General features: G+C 46.8%; 1 pseudogene; it reads left to right on the top strand.

The window, feature by feature from the left end:
- Positions 1-1,423: 1,423 nt before the first annotated feature.
- LOC142260666 (U2 spliceosomal RNA) lies at positions 1,424-1,629 on the top strand (annotated as a pseudogene).
- Positions 1,630-9,894: the final 8,265 nt, after the last annotated feature.

Here is a 9,894-nt window from a genome sequence, read left to right as displayed (position 1 = left end):
GTAATGTGCAGGTAGATTTGGCTTATATCTCTCTTTGATGGGTGGGTGTGCACTTGTGGGGATGTAGTGTTTGACCCCTTTTATTTTTCAAAAGTCTAGCGGATGTTTGCTGAAGACTTGCTCGTATTCTTGCACTAGCCTGTAGACCCCCTTCTTGTGATGTGAAGGTGTGGAGTCAGTGCCTACGTGTAATTCCTTACACCACTCCTCTGGCTGACTTGGTGAGCTGTCACTGAATGGGTGGGCTGAAGCAATGGTGGATGCTGCTGTTTGGATAGCATGTGTATCTACTGAGAACAGCTTATCAATGGTGGCAAATCGGAGCAGCTTAATCTTTTGCTCTCCGCAGTTCAACACTCTCATGGGCACTCTTCCCTTCCATATTAATGAATAAAACTATGATGTAAATAGCATATAGATACCCCACAAATGCAGATAAAAGTAGGTTATGGGAAAAGGGGGAAGAGAGAAACAGGAAAATAGTGGAATAAAGTATAACTTCCAGGTGGGAGAGGAAATGGCAGCACAGCCAGTGGAGGTGAAGCAAGGGGAGCCTGCAACTAAAGAGTTGAGAGCGTTATCACATGGTGACTGAGCCTGATTGTAACGGGAGCATAGAGGTGCCGATCCTGTCTTACCTGCGTTGGTGTAGAAGTGGGTGTCCTGTGGTGGAGTCAGCTATGTGCAGTGGTGGCCGTGGGTTCTTTTATGTGCGACCGTAGTAATAGCTGTGCCCACTTCCTGTATGGGAGTGGAATGCAGTGAGGCTAATGGAACGCACGCCTGCGCATTTGTGTTTAACGTCGCGCATGTGCAGAACGGAGAAAAGGCTGCGCTCACTTCCTAATGAAAGGGAGTGAGACGCAGCTGGGAAGGGAAGGGAAAAGATTAGGGTTTGGGGATGATGAAAGGGCTTTCTACGGGCAAGGATGGCAAAGGGTGGCAGTGACGGAAAGTCAGGCAGATGGTCCTGTCCTGTCCTGTCCGTCCGTCTTTTTGTATCATGAATTGGAAAGACTGCAAGGGGGAGGGGAGGTGCTTGTGCCCAAAAGGAGGAGTTATTCAGATTCATTGCAGTGGGCGGCGGCTGCAAAAAGTACCATTCTCCTTGTTTTTGCTCTGCAAAACAGCCTTTTCAAGGGTTTGGCTTGGGTGACAAAATGTCTTCTGTAGGCGTGGGTTTGTCTCCCTCTCCCTAAGATCTGTCCGGTATAGGCCAGGGTGCCACTCAAGGCCGTAACCAATTCGGGTTATAGCTTCTCGGCCTTTTGGCTAAGATCAAGTGTAGTTTCGGAGGACGCTACCTTGGTCGGTACTGGAAGGTGCCTGGGATTGCACGTCTGCCGGCCTTGAGGGAGTGTGTGCGCCTTCTGGTGACACATAGCCCTCTTGTGCCTGGACGGTTCCCAGGCAACGGGAGGCGATCACCTTTGTTATTTTGAAGTCCTACTGATAAACAGAAAAAAAAAAAATTAAATCTGTTCTTATCAGTTTAATATCTGATACGTCCCCTCTCTAGGGACCATATATTAAATGGATTTTTAGAACAAGGAGATGGAAAAAATCTTGCTCTGTCCACTCCACGCATTGACCTGGTATTGCAGTACCTCCAGGACCGGTGCACCCCTTCTTAACCGAGTTTCCAAAAGCAGAACTCAATTCACCTGATTCAAATGAGCCTCATTAGTGAATTGAAAGAAAGCAAAAACTTTATATGCACCTCAATTTGGCCAATTCACTTTTCACACTTTCACCCTTTTTTTTTATCTTTCACACCTTTTACTTGCTTTATTGATGCAAAAGCTGTGCCAAATAGCAAACTCATCTCCACTCAACTTGACCAACTCTGCTATGTCCCGTGCAGTATCTTATTCTCAGTCTTATCTAGATCATTTGCAATTGAATAGAATAGATCCCTTTTGGACACATTGGATTCAGCTGCTGCAGTGACTGCAGGTGTTAGAAGATGCAGACTTGGCATCAGGTGCTGTCTATCAGATTCCACTCCAATTAAAGCTTCCATTGTTTTTCGGTGTTTTCTTTGAGCAATGATGATGTCTTTAGTGATCTGTTGGCTCCCTCTCCTGGAGGAAGAGTTTGCTTGCTCTTGGACTTTCAAAAAGAGAGGTCATGATAGACATTTAGCTTCTGAGCCCAATTGGGGACAGTCATGGGTGATGAATGTTTTGCAACCTGCTGCGAAGCCTGATACCGCAATATAAGGAACGTCAAATACTAAGAATGGGCGGCCTATGAAAGAATTAGTACTTTCATTAAGCATACTTAAACGGCTAATTGGGAATAGACAAACTGTAAAAAGCCCTCTGAGAAAGCCCCTCTCTATCCTTTGTCAGTAAGCTTTTCTGTAGTCTGCCTGTTGATGTATTTTCCGTTTGAACAGTGCACAACATGAAGTGACGGAACACTGGCTTGTCACAATGTCCCCCGCTGACATCACAATAGCGCTGCTGCCTAGAAAGCCAGCTGCGCAGCAGAAGTTGCTCTTTGGGTGGGATGGTGGGCTAATGTATCTATTCCTGCTTGGTGAGAGTTTGACATGATCTAGAGCAACGAGTTCCAGCGGCTAGCGGTTGATTATTGGCTGTAATGGGGCTTTCTGGCTGGTGCTAGCCTTTCTTCTTAGCACACAGGAACCACAATCCCTACACCATGCTTCGATGGATTCTCTCATCCCAGCCCAGTAAAACTACATATTTCACACAGTTATAGGCAGCCCATGGGCATTCACCTGGATTAAAACCCATAACAGCTCATAGACCAAACAATCAATCTACCACTGGACCAAAGACAGGAAGCTAAATCCACTGCCTGCGGTAACTAACTTAATCCTATAGGCTACTCACACAACAAACCCAAGAGAAAGGAAAAAAACATGGCTTCGATTATCCATCCAATGAAAACGCATAACCATTGTGAGCCATTGGACAATGCAATTGCACACATGGTGACATGGTGCACGGCCCAATGAATCAAGTCTGTACTTCATATTCACGGTTTAAGCCCTTGGGTTTTAATGTGTCCAGAGTACATATCCAGAAAGATTCCCTTTTTTTGTGCTAAGCACAAGTCAACAATACATTGTAAGCAGATTCTATTACCAGTCCCACACCATTTTGTGACGCATAATCACACAGTGGCCCAATTAAGATTCCAAGTCATCGAACATGTCCCAGCCATACGCAGAGGAGGCAATAGAATTAGGAAGCTCAAAGAAAGGGAATCTTTCTGGATATATACTCTGGGCACGTTGGAACCCAAGGGCTTAAACCATGAATATGAAGAACCGACTTGATTCATTGGGCCGTGCACATTTTTTCTAACGCCCGGTTCTTTTTCGTGTTCACACTATATATGGTTCCACTATGTATGGAGTTCCATTCTTCCTTGTTTTTTATTTGTCATGTTTGTCATGTCTGATCAACTGGTTACATTATGTCTGATTACCTTGTCTAACAGTTTTTTCTCCCCTTTCTTTACCTTCCATGTTCCCATAGTCACGTGAAATATCCCTGTTGCACTTGATTACGGCTCACTATTCACTATAGGATGTCTTATATCTAACATCACACTCTCACCCATCAGCACTCTATAGGTTTGTATAAGGTATGCGCTTACACATCCGGTCCTCCATAGGTATTTCCACTTATGTAACACTATCCCTATGATCACTCATAACTCATACCCTTGTAGTCAATTACAGCCTCCTCTCTCCCCCCCTCCCCTTCTCCCTTTCCATCTATAATTTTGCCATATATACTAGCAAACACTCAGTGTACCTAGTGGCATCCTATTCGTGGCTATTGGACCTTGCTATAGTCCCACTAGTGCCAAGACATTTGCAGAGCGCATCTGCCTGCGTTGCACACTCCAACTAATTATAAGTAAGCCATTATACTAGCAAACACTCAGTGTACCTAGTGGCATCCTATTCGTGGCTATTGGACCTTGCTATAGTCCCACTAGTGCAAAGACATTTGCAGAGCACGTCTGCCTGCATTGCACACTCCAACTTTTTTAAACTAAGCAATTTTACTAGCAAACACTCAGTGTACCTAGTGGCATCCTATACGTGGCTATTGGACTTTGCTATAGTCCCACTAGTGCCAAGACATTTGCAGAGCGCATCTGCCTGCGTTGCACACTCCAACTAATTTTAACTTAGCCATTATACTAGCAAACACTCAGTGTACCTAGTGGCATCCTATACGTGGCTATTGGACTTTGCTATAGTCCCACTAGTGCCAAGACATTTGCAGAGCGCATCTGCCTGCGTTGCACACTCCAACTAATTATAAGTAAGCCATTATACTAGCAAACACTCAGTGTACCTAGTGGCATCCTTTACGTGGCTATTAGACCTTGCTATAGTCCCACTAGTGCCAAGACATTTGCAGAGCGCATCTGCCTGCGTTGCACACTCCAACTAATTATAAGTAAGCCATTATACTAGCAAACACTCAGTGTACCTAGTGGCATCCTATACGTGGCTATTGGACTTTGCTATAGTCCCACTAGTGCCAAGACATTTGCAGAGCGCATCTGCCTGCGTTGCACACTCCAACTAATTATAAGTAAGCCATTATACTAGCAAACACTCAGTGTACCTAGTGGCATCCTATACGTGGCTATTGGACCTTGCTATAGTCCCACTAGTGCCAAGACATTTGCAGAGCGCATCTGCCTGCGTTGCACACTCCAACTAATTATAAGTAAGCCATTATACTAGCAAATACTCAGTGTACCTAGTGGCATCCTATCTGTGGCTATTGGACTTTGCTATAGTCCCACTAGTGCCAAGACATTTGCAGAGCGCATCTGCCTGCGTTGCACACTCCAACTAATTATAAGTAAGCCATTATACTAGCAAACACTCAGTGTACCTAGTGGCATCCTATACGTGGCTATTGGACTTTGCTATAGTCCCACTAGTGCCAAGACATTTGCAGAGCGCATCTGCCTGCGTTGCACACTCCAACTAATTATAAGTAAGCCATTATACTAGCAAACACTCAGTGTACCTAGTGGCATCCTATACGTGGCTATTGGACTTTGCTATAGTCCCACTAGTGCCAAGACATTTGCAGAGCGCATCTGCCTGCGTTGCACACTCCAACTAATTTTAACTTAGCCATTATACTAGCAAACACTCAGTGTACCTAGTGGCATCCTATACGTGGCTATTGGACTTTGCTATAGTCCCACTAGTGCCAAGACATTTGCAGAGCGCATCTGCCTGCGTTGCACACTCCAACTAATTATAAGTAAGCCATTATACTAGCAAACACTCAGTGTACCTAGTGGCATCCTATACGTGGCTATTGGACTTTGCTATAGTCCCACTAGTGCCAAGACATTTGCAGAGCGCATCTGCCTGCGTTGCACACTCCAACTAATTTTAACTTAGCCATTATACTAGCAAACACTCAGTGTACCTAGTGGCATCCTATACGTGGCTATTGGACTTTGCTATAGTCCCACTAGTGCCAAGACATTTGCAGAGCGCATCTGCCTGCGTTGCACACTCCAACTCATTATAACTAAGTTGCATTGTCAGGGATATTTATTCTTTATTATTCTGCTGTTAATAAAGCTAGACCACCACTGCAATCTTCACCACCTCTCAATTTTTACTACCACATTTTCAGTCCACAATCTTGTCGCAATCAACATGAGTGGCAAAATGACAGATGCTGGTGGAAAGGGGAAGAGGCGTGGTGGAAAAGGCAAAAAAGGTTTTGTCTGTGGGGAAAGTGGCAAAGCTCCATTATCATCTGCTGAAGATAGACCATCTACCAGCAAAAGTAAGATGTCTACTACTTACCGTGGACAATCCGATGTGCTCCCTTTTTTACGGACACGAACAACAGGAAGAAAGGTAGATGATGGGCAAAAAAGGAAAATGCTTGAATGGATCTCAAGTGGTCCAACAAGTGCCCTCTCAGCCACTTCAAGTACCGCATCCAAAAAACACCAGTCCTCTGAGTTGTCATCCCAATCACACTTGATTTCTCCCAGCTCTGAAGTCTCCATCAGCCCTGCACAGTATGGTGGAACTGAGATGGCTGAGTCTGCAGAGCTGTTCAGTCACACTATAGCCTGGGAATCAGAGGTCTGCTCCCAAGCTACAGTGAGTACAGAACAGGAAATGGTCTGCAGTGATGCCCAGAACCTTTGTGACTCTGATTCAGGCCGTGAGGACCAAGTTTCTGAGCATAATGTTGACCCTTTGTCACAAACTGTAACACCTGTGGTTATAGACAATGAGGAACATACTGATGAAGATGAGACGCAGATACCCGATTGGGATGACAACTTAAATATTCGGTCAGGGCAAGAAGAGGCTCGGTCTGAGGGGGAGGGGAGTGCAAACACAACAATTGATGATGAAGTTCTAGATCCCACCTACTGTCAACCCCCAGTCAGGCACTCGAGGAGGTCAACAGAGGCGGTGGAGGAGGATGCAACCGACGACGAAGTTACCTTGCGCCTTCCTGGACAGAGTCGGAGCACTGGTAGCACGTCTACAACTGCATCCTCAGCCACCACTCTGCCTATGAGCATTATTCGGGGTGGATCAACAGGTCGCATGGCCTCTAAGCCTTGCCTAGCCTGGTCCTTTTTTGACATAGAAAAAGATCGCCCAAATCATGTGATATGTAAAATTTGTCATGATTCTCTTAGTAGAGGTCAAAACCTCAGCAGTTTGACAACTTCTTCCATGAATCGTCACATGAATAAATATCATAGGTCCCGGTGGGAAGCTCACTGTGCTGCAATGCTGCAAGAGCGAACCATCCACCGCCCGCCCCTTCCAGTGCATCCGCGCGCTCTTCATCTTCTAGGACTGTGGGGACAGCTGTCACACCTGTTTTTCCACGCCAAACTTCCACCACTGTAACCGCAACAGGCAGTTTGCTTGTAAGGTCGTCAGTTGGTTTGGAAGGGGAAACAAGTGAGTGTGTACAGCTCTCTCAGACATCGATAGCACCAACGTTGGATGAAGGCAACATCATGTCTCCGCCTGCACTTTCCTCACAAACCTGCATTTTTCCAGGGACACCCTACTCAACACCGTCTACACACAGCAGCCAGATCTCTGTCCCTCAGATGTGGTCAAATAAAAGGCCACTTCCTCCGACCCATGACAAAGCTAAGAGGTTGACTCTATCCCTCTGTAAGCTGTTGGCTACCGAAATGCTGCCTTTCCGCCTAGTGGACACACAGGATTTTAGAGACCTTATGTCTGTCGCTGTGCCCCAGTACCAGATGCCTAGTCGCCACTACTTCTCTAAGAAAGGTGTGCCCGTGCTACACCAGCATGTCGCACACAACATCACCGCTTCCTTGAGAAACTCTGTGTGTGAACGGGTGCATTTCACCACCGATACTTGGACCAGTAAGCATGGACAGGGACGTTACATGTCGCTGACTGGGCACTGGGTAACTATGGTGATAGATGGTGAAGGGTCTGCTGCACAAGTCTTGCCGTCCCCACGACTTGTGTGTCAATCCTCTGTCTGTCCAAGTTCCGCCACAGCTTCTGCATCCTCCACCTCATCTGGGTCCTCCACCTCCGCCCCAAGCCTGCCTGGTCAGGCCACCAGCGTTCTCACTGCGCAGAAGGAATCACGCACGCCTCATTACTATGCTGGCAGCAGAGCGTAACGGCATCAGGCGGTCTTTAGCTTGACATGTCTTGGGAATAAGAGTCACACAGCTGAGGAGTTGTGGTCAGCTCTGCGGTCCGAGTTTAATAAATGGTTGTCTCCACTCAACCTGCAGCCTGGTAAGGCCGTGTGCGACAATGCTGCAAACCTGGGTGCGGCACTTCGCCTGGGCATTGTGACACACGTACCTTGTATGGCTCACGTGTTGAACCTTGTCGTCCAGCAATTTTTAACACACTATCCCGGCCTAGATGGCCTTCTGAACAGGGCACGAAAACTGTCAGCTCACTTCCGCCGTTCAAGCGCCGCAGCAGAGCGACTTGCATCGCTCCAGAAGTCTTTCGGCCTGCCGGTTCATCGCCTGAAATGCGATGTGGCGACACGCTGGAATTCAACTCTCCACATGTTACAGCGACTGTGGCAGCACCGCAGAGCCCTGGTGCAATACGTCATGACGTATAGCCTGGGCCAACGAGATGCAGAGGTGGGGCAGATCACCCTGATGGAGTGGTCTCAGATCAAGGACCTATGCACCCTTCTGCACAGTTTCGACATGGCGACGAATATGTTTAGCTCTGACAATGCCATTATCAGCATGACGATTCCAGTCATTTACATGCTGGAGCACACGCTAAACACTATTCGGAGTCAGGGGGTGGGACAACATGAAGGGGAGGAACTACAGGAGGATTCATATGCGCAAGGGACAACAACATCACCAAGGTCCAGACGTTCATCATCACCAACGCAGCAGGCATGGGACCATGGGGAACAGGGATCGACAAGGGCGCATAGTAGCAGGCGAAATGTTGAGCAAGGTGCAGGAGAACATGAAGAAATGGAGGACGAACTGTCCATGGACATGGAAGACTCAGCGGATGAGGGAGACCTTGGTCAAATTTCAGTTGAAAGAGGTTGGGGGGAGATGTCAGAGGAAGAAAGAACGGGTAGCACCTCTATGCCACAAACACAGCGTGGACTTGGTCCGCATGGCTGCGCAAGACACATGAGTGCCTTTTTGTTGCACTACCTCCAACATGACAGTCGTATTGTCAAAATTAGAAGTGATGATGACTACTGGATTGCCACACTATTAGATCCCCGGTACAAGTCCAAATTTTGTGACATAATTCCAGCCATAGAAAGGGACGCACGTATGCAGGAGTATCAGCAGAAGCTGTTACTCGATCTTAGCTCGGCTTTTCCACCAAACAACCGTGCAGGTAGGGAATCTCCCAGTTGTAACTTGACAAACATGGGACGGTCTCGTCATCTTCAACAGTCTACCCGTACCAGTAGGACCGTATCTGGTGCCGGTAACAGCAATTTTATGGAATCTTTTCATAATTTTTTTAGACCCTCTTTTGCAAGGCCACCAGAGACAACAAGTCTGACACATACTCAACGGCTGGAGAGGATGATACAGGAGTATCTCCAAATGAACATCGATGCCATGGCTGTGCAACTGGAGCCTTGCTCCTTTTGGGCTTCAAACCTAGAAAAATGGCCAGAGCTCTCCAGTTACGCCTTGGAGATTTTGTCGTGTCCAGCTGCCAGCGTTGTCTCTGAACGTGTATTCAGTGCTGCTGCACTTTCCCCACAGACAAAACCTTTTTTGCCTTTTCCACCACGCCTCTTCCCCTTTCCACCAGCATCTGTCATTTTGCCACTCATGTTGATTGCGACAAGATTGTGGACTGAAAATGTGGTAGTAAAAATTGAGAGGTGGTGAAGATTGCAGTGGTGGTCTAGCTTTATTAACAGCAGAATAATAAAGAATAAATATCCCTGACAATGCAACTTAGTTATAATGAGTTGGAGTGTGCAACGCAGGCAGATGCGCTCTGCAAATGTCTTGGCACTAGTGGGACTATAGCAAAGTCCAATAGCCACGTATAGGATGCCACTAGGTACACTGAGTGTTTGCTAGTATAATGGCTAAGTTAAAATTAGTTGGAGTGTGCAACGCAGGCAGATGCGCTCTGCAAATGTCTTGGCACTAGTGGGACTATAGCAAAGTCCAATAGCCACGTATAGGATGCCACTAGGTACACTGAGTGTTTGCTAGTATAATGGCTTACTTATAATTAGTTGGAGTGTTCAACGCAGGCAGATGCGCTCTGCAAATGTCTTGGCACTAGTGGGACTATAGCAAAGTCCAATAGCCACGTATAGGATGCCACTAGGTACACTGAGTGTTTGCTAG

Source organism: Anomaloglossus baeobatrachus, unplaced genomic scaffold (genome assembly GCF_048569485.1).
Source record: "Anomaloglossus baeobatrachus isolate aAnoBae1 unplaced genomic scaffold, aAnoBae1.hap1 Scaffold_158, whole genome shotgun sequence".
NCBI classification, from domain to species: Eukaryota; Metazoa; Chordata; class Amphibia; order Anura; family Aromobatidae; genus Anomaloglossus; species Anomaloglossus baeobatrachus.
This window is presented reverse-complemented; position numbering and strand designations above follow the sequence as displayed.